Consider the following 7,646-nt stretch of genomic DNA (forward strand, 5'->3'; position numbering starts at 1 on the left):
GGAGGAAACAGGACTAAGGGACAAGGATATAAGCTGGACTTCTCTGAATAAACCTTGTTTTATAGTTTTGACTTTGGAAGCATGTAAATTTTTTAGATAAATAAATGAAAAAGAAAAAGAAAAGAATCCCTAAAAATGTAAAACAAACTGAATCAAATGGCCCTCACTGTTTATCAAGCCATAATAGAAAAATTACGTTGACTTTAAAAACACAATACTTTGAATACTGCATTTTGAATATAAATTAAGGACAAAAGGAATCACAAAGGAATCTTAAACTGCAATCAATAATCTTATTGTTAGAAATAATATTGATAGCATTATTTATTTATTTATTTATTGAGCATGCGATGAGGGGGGATGGGAGGGGCAGAGGGCAAGGGAGAGAGAGAATCTTAAGTAGGCTCCATGCCCAGCGTGGAGCCCGATGCAGGGCTCCATCTCACAACCCTGAGATCATGACCTGAGCTGAAATCAGGAGTTGGATATTTAACCAACCGAGCCACCCAGGTGCCCTGATAATATTATTTTGAAACGTGTGTGTGTGTGTGTGTGCATAGTAGGATAAAGCAAATAAGTAAATTAAGTAATTATGTAAGAGTTGTAAAGAGCTAATATTTTCAGAACAAGACAAAAGGCATCCAAATATAAAATTTGATGGCATAAATTTTGTAATTTTAAATGGAAATATCACTATAAACTCAGACTTTATTTTTCTCTTTTTAAAAAGTATGCATTTCTTAGTTCTGTCCACTGAAAAGACTTTGAAATATGATAACCACAGAGTAGCAACAATCGATTCTAGCACATAGATTGTGGTCTCCTAAATAAGAACATTTCCCAGCAAAAAGAACCAGACTCCTAGGAGAAATAGCCAATTCCAGGATTGAAGAAAGAAAAATACAAAATGTATTCTGGAATATCTTGTTATGCTGGGAACAAGAAGACTATCAAAGATCTAAGATTAGGGGCGCCTGGGTGGCTCAGTCGTTAGGCGTCTGCCTTCAGCTCGGGTCATGATCCCAGGGTCCTGGGATCGAGCCCCGCATCAGGCTCCCTGCTCAGTGGGGAGCCTATTTCTCCTTCTCCCACTCTGCCTGCTTGTGTTCCCTCTCTCTCTGTCTCTCTCTGTCAAATAAACAAATAAAATCTTTTAAAAATAAAAAAATAAAAAGATCTAAGATTATGTCAAAAAGACCCAGGAGCCAACTTTATGGGCACTTTCTCTGGCCAAACATGAGACAGATCAAGCATCAACAGTGATAGCTGGGCCAATGAATCATGAGAACATAACAGTCCTAAACACCGATGCAGCCAATAACAGAGCTACAAACTACATGAAGCAGGAAAAGGCAGAACTAAAAGGAGAAATAGAAAAATCTATGATCGTAGTTGGTTATTTTCATACCCTTCTCTCAATGACAGAACAAGTAGAGAGAAAATCAAAGCTATCGAAGCCTTGAGCAACACTAGAAACCAACTTGATATCATTGACATTGACAGAACACTCTGCTCGACAACAGCACAATACGCATTCTCTTCACATACATCAAAATCAAATGAAAAGCAGGAAAACAATTGAGAACATGAAATGAAACTGAAATGAAATGAAACTGAAAACTGGATATTTGAAAAAGATAAATGAAAGTGAAAAACCTCTTATTAGACTGATCAGGAAGAAAAATAAAAAAAGATACAAATTACCAATATCAGAAATTTGCGAGGACATCACTACAGACCCTAAAGACAAGAAGGGAATATTATGTATAACTTCATGCCAATAAATTGAACAAATATTTTAAAAGATTTTATTTATTTATTTGACAGAGAGAGAGAACGCAAGAGAGGGAACACAAGCAGGGGGAGAGGGAGAAGCAGGCTTCCCGCGGAGCAGGGAGCCTGATGCGGGGCTCGATCCCAGGCCCCTGGGATCATGACCTGAGCCGAAGGCAGATGCTTAATGACTGAGCCACCCAGGTGCCCCTAAATTGAACAAATTTAACAAAAAAGACAAATTTCTTGAAGAACACAAAATACCAAAGCTCACTCAAGAACTGATCACTTGAATAACCCCATATCTACTAAATAAATTGAATTTATAGGGTTAAAAAAAAAAACCTTCCCACAAAGAAAACTGCAGACCCACAGTGCTTCACTAGTGACTTCTGCCAAGTATTTAACAAAGAAATAATACAGGACTTACACCCTGAAAACTACAAAACATTGCTGAAAGAAATTAAAGGCCTAAGGGTGCCTCGGTGGCACAGTTGGTTAAGCATCCAACTCTTGGTTTCAGCTCAGATCATGATCTCTGGATCATGAGATTGAGCCCAGTGTGGGGCTCTGCACTCAGCGCAGAGTCTACTTGAGTTTCTCTCTCCCTCTGCGTCTGCCTTCGGCTCAGGTCATGATCCCAGGGTCCTGGGATCGAGTCCCTCATTGGGCTCCCTGCTCGGCGGGAAGCCTGCTTCTCCCTCTCCCACTCCCCCTGCTTGTGTTGCCTCTCTTGCTGTGTTTCTCTCTGTCAAATAAATAAATAAAATCTTAAAAAAAAAAAAATAGAATGATAGTCCAGCAAAAGACCAACACATTTTTATGGTCAATTCATTTTTGACAAGGTGCCAAAGCAATTCAATCAGGAAAGGATAATATAATATATTATAATATGTTATATACATATATTATATATTATATAAATATATCAATAAATGGTGCCAGAATTGACTATCCATACACACACACACACACAAAATTAGACCTCTACTTACATCATACACAAAAATGAACTCCTAATTGTAAGAGCTAAAACATAGAATAAAATCTTGATGTTCTCAGATTAGGCAAAGATTTCTTAGATATGACACCAAAACTACCATCCATAATAGAAAAAAATTTACAGATTGAATTTCATCAAAACTTTAAGTTTGCTCTTGAAGAGACTCCGTTAAGAAAATGAAAACACAGGCAGGTGGATAGCTCAGTCAGAGGAGCATGTGACTCTTGATCTCAGGGTGTAGAGTTCAAGCCCCATCTTGGGCAAGGAGCCTACTTTTAAAAAAAAAAAGAAGAAACCCAAGCCACAAACTAGGAGAAATTATTTACAAAGCATATATCCAATAAAGGAATTAGATCTGCAACTCAAAAATTAAAGACAGGGGTGCCTGGTGGTTCAGTTCGTTAAGCGTCCAACTCTTGATTTCGGCTCAGGGTTGTGAGACTGAGCCCTGCCTCCCACTCTGTGCTCATCATAAAGTCTCATTGAGATTCTCTCTCCCTCTCCCATTGCCCCTCCCCCACCCCAGCCCTTGAGTGTGCAGGGGCACACACTCTGTCTCTCTCTAAAAAATAAATAAAAATAATGAGACAACCCCACACACACACCAAAAAAGGGGGGGGCAAAAGATTTGAATGGACAATTCAACAAAGATATATGAATATCTAATAAGCACTCAAAAGACTACTCAACATCATTACGTAGTTCGTTGTATGTAAACTATTGTTCAAAAAAACCCTGTAAAATAAAAAACTAATTGGTCACCTTTGGGAATTGTGAGGGTGTCAACTTATTATTCTTAAAGATTCGTAGAAAAAGGAAAAGAATCAAACAATATTATCCAGGCTTTTCTAAAGTGAATTGTGCTTGAGGAAAACCAAATAGTCAATAGAAAAAAAAGGGGGGGGGGTTGTTTTTTTTCCTTAGAATCACAGTCATAAATGCAGAACGAATAATAGAATTAGAAAATCACTATTGTGTAGTCCTTAATAAAATGATAACTCTAGACAAAGAGCATCCATGGCTGCTGAAACCATTAGGTTAAAGGCTGAGGCAGAATTTAATAATGGATGGATTAGGTTGACCACATCTGAAGTCACCAATAAAATTAACATCATGAAATGTGGAACATTATGTACTTTCTCCTGTGATGCAATAGTACATAGTACCACCTAGAATATAATTTTGCAAAAAAAAAAAAAATTGAATCAATATTATCAAGCTTCTAGAGCATATTGTCAGGAGGGATCAAAGAGCTTGTTATAGGGTGTCTTGAGGGTGCAATTGGCCAAATTCTGTGGGAAATTCTGCAGATCAACAAATAAATATCATAAAACGGAGTGGGGAGAAAGGGAATTGGTATACATTAAGAGAAACAAGAGATATGTCGGTCAAATGCAATGGGTGGACTTTGTTTGGATCATGATTCAAGCAAACCAACTGCAAAAATACCTTTCAGGGATAAGTGTGGAAATCTGAACACGTACTAGGAATTAGGTGATGCAGGCGCATTATTAATCTTACAAGGTGTAATAATGATACCATGATTATGCTTTTTTTTTTTAAGTAGTTAGCTGTTGGGTATACATACTGAAGTGTTCACAAGATAAATTAAACCATATCTGGGGTTTCCTTTAAAATATTCCAGTGACCACGGTGCAGGGGTAGGGGGAAATGTTGTGGAAATGCATATGTGAAACAGTGCTGACAAGTCTTGGAAGTAATAATGGATGGATACACGGGGTGGGGGTATATATACTATCTCCCCTACTTTGGGATATATCTTCCATAATAAAGAACAGGGGTTTGGGGGCGCCTGGGTGGCTCAGTCGTTAAGCGTCTGCCTTCGGCTCAGGTCTTGATCCCAGGGTCCTGGGATCGAGCCCCACGTCGGGCTCCCTGCTCGGCGGGAAGCCTGCTTCTCCCTCTCCCACTCCCCCTGCTTGTGTTCCCTCTCTCGCTGTGTCTCTCTCTGTCAAATAAATAAATAAAATCTTTAAAAAAAAAAAAGAACAGGAGTTTTGTTCTGTTGAATTTTAAATAGGTTGTATCCATACAGTTCCCAGCTCTCAGGCTGAGTTCTGACTTACTGAGAGTTCAACAGGAGTATTTCCTCCCTGATCCACACGGAGACCACATGTTCAGTGTCTACGGGGCGCACGGGAGAGAAATGAGTCAGGGGTTAAGAAAACAGCAAAGCAAGCAGGTAAAAGGAATGGTAGTTGGCACCTACCTCTGTTCTGTGGATTCATGAAGAATGGGGGGACCCTAGAGAACCAAAGATCACATGGCCAATCCAAAGAGGGCAGCTAATGTTGCTATGTGGGAATAGGAGCCCCAGATGGCCAACGTCTCTGATTTTTCATTAGAAAGTTGAAATCTGGACATTTCAGTAAAATCTCCCAAGATGTAGGCAAATGATTAAAAATGTTTTGAACGCTGGGCCGGTCAGTGCTAGAAAGCCAAACAAAACCTGTCAGGAAGCTAGATTTGTTCCACAGACTGCTGTTCTGTGATCTCTGACACCACACCATGTAATGCATTATACAGTGCCATGAGGCATTAATAATTGTTGACATTTTTACCATTTCGGTCACACACTGGGACAAGTGAGGTTGCATACATCTGAGACCCCCAGATCCTTTACATGCAAATGGCTGTCGAGCCAGGCATCCCCCACACTGAACTCTGAACTGAACACAGGCACACGATTATCTCTGTCGAATTGCATATTGTCATTTGTCAGAAACATTTGTCTCTGGCTTGTCTCTACTTGTCCTCCAAATTCTATTGAATTTGCACTCCCATCCAGCTTTGTATCATGTACAATAAGCCTGTCTTCATCCAAAGTAATTACAAAGTTAATGTCAGCCTGGGGTATGTCAGGCTTCTCTCCTGCTAGAGATCTCCAACTGTTCACCTATAACTTCACCCTCCCTTCCAAGTTCATCCACCTCGTATTTATACATCTGCCTCCTTAAAGCCACCCTACATCATACACAGGCCTAACCCACCAATCATGGTGTTAATAATGCCCTTTCCTCCTGTCTGCATAGTACTGTTTGGTTTTTAAAGCATTTTCCCATAATATCCTGACTTGATCTTTGTCACCTCTCAAAGTCTTTAAAAAGCCAATCAATGTCACATTAAGATGTTGGACTACAAATCTGCCAATAGTCTATTTGTTCGTGTCTAACCCACTACTAATTTCCCAGCAGGGGATTTCTAGAGTAAATAGAGAAAGGGCAACTCATTTCACTTCCTTCCCTCCCACCTCACCATTTAACCAGAAAAATAGTCCCCTAAACCACCACCACTCCAGCAATACCCAACAGGGACAGAAACAATATTTAAGACAAAGTCCTAGCCTTGAGAGTTGACAGGAAGTCGAATGGGTTGCCTTGTGAAGAAAACACATTCTGATGCAAGAAATCTTCAAATAGGAGCTGGGGTTTTGTAGAAGGGATTCCGACATGGAGGCGAAGTTGGGCAGAATGATCTTACCTTCATTTATTTCTGTCCATGTGGGGAATCTGCTCTGTGCTCAGCTCTCAGAAGTTTCTGACCAGTTCTTGCAGTGAGTACTCTCAGACAGAAACATTCGCTTGGCAAGTCTGATCATTTTTATGCTTTGTGTATTTTAAAATTAGTTCCCTTTTAAAAAATAGTTTTTGGGGGCACCTGGGTGACTCGGTCCATTAAGCATCTGCCTTTGGCTCAGGTCATGATCCCAGGGTCCTGCTCCACGGGGAGCCTGCTTCTCCCTCTCCCTTTGCCTCTCCCCCTGCTTGTGCTCTCTCTTGCTATCTCTGTCACTATCTGTCTCTCTTTATCAAATAAATAAATAAAATCTTTAACAAAAACAGTTTTTGGCAAATTTTTTTTTAAATGCCAACCTTTCCACCATTGTTCAAAAATGAAGAAAATCCATACAATGGAATATTAATCAGCCATAAAAAGAAATCAGGTAATGATACAGGGTGGGACATGGGTGAATCTTGAAAGCATTAAGGGAAAGAAGCCAGTCACAAAAGACCACAGGTCCTATGATTGCGTTCATATGAAAGTCCCCAGTAGGGGAATGTATAGAGACTGAAAGTAGATTAGTGGTTGCTTAGGGCCGGACTGGGGAGCTAGGATGGGGACAGCTAGAGGATATGGGGTTGCTTACTGAAGTGCTGAAAATGTTCTAAAATTGAAGGTAGTGATGGTTACACACTTCGGTGAATATACTAAAATCCATTGAATTGTATACTTTAAAATGATATGTGAATTATTTCTTAAAACTGTTTTTTTTTTAACTTAAGCGAACTTTATTATTATTATTATTAATGGATAGATACTTGTCTCCAGGCCTGAGCTAGATTTCTCACCACCTGCTGAGGATGAGCCTGTGAGCAAAAGGCTCTGGCTGGGGGAGGGCCTGGCCTCGGGTTAGGTGAGGAGGGCAGACGTTCTCGCATTTCACTGGGCATGAGGCTCTCCATCCTCGATCTGGGGCTAGGGTTAGTAGCCGAGGAGACAGACCAGAGCTCCACCCTCCACCCACTTTCTCTGAGCCTTCTCGATCTTACTTCTCAGCGCTCCAGGTAGTCTTTCCATCCCAGGATTTTACTACCATCCTGTCCATAAAAACAGGAGAAACCACTCTTTGGGGAGAACGCGTTTGGGACGACTGTCACCCTACTAAACTTGTTCCCTGCTCCGCCCACACCTCCTGGGAATGTGGGGCACACATCCACCCCATGGCAAAGCAGCCCCCACGCTTCCGAGGAGTGTTCCCGTGCTGGCTGCAAAAACAGATTGCCTGTCTCTCCGCCCCCCCCCCCCCCCAGAGGACTTCTGAATCTAGCATTTGTGGCATGCAGGAAAG

Source organism: Halichoerus grypus, chromosome 10, assembly GCF_964656455.1.
Source record: "Halichoerus grypus chromosome 10, mHalGry1.hap1.1, whole genome shotgun sequence".
Lineage (NCBI taxonomy): Eukaryota > Metazoa > Chordata > Mammalia > Carnivora > Phocidae > Halichoerus > Halichoerus grypus.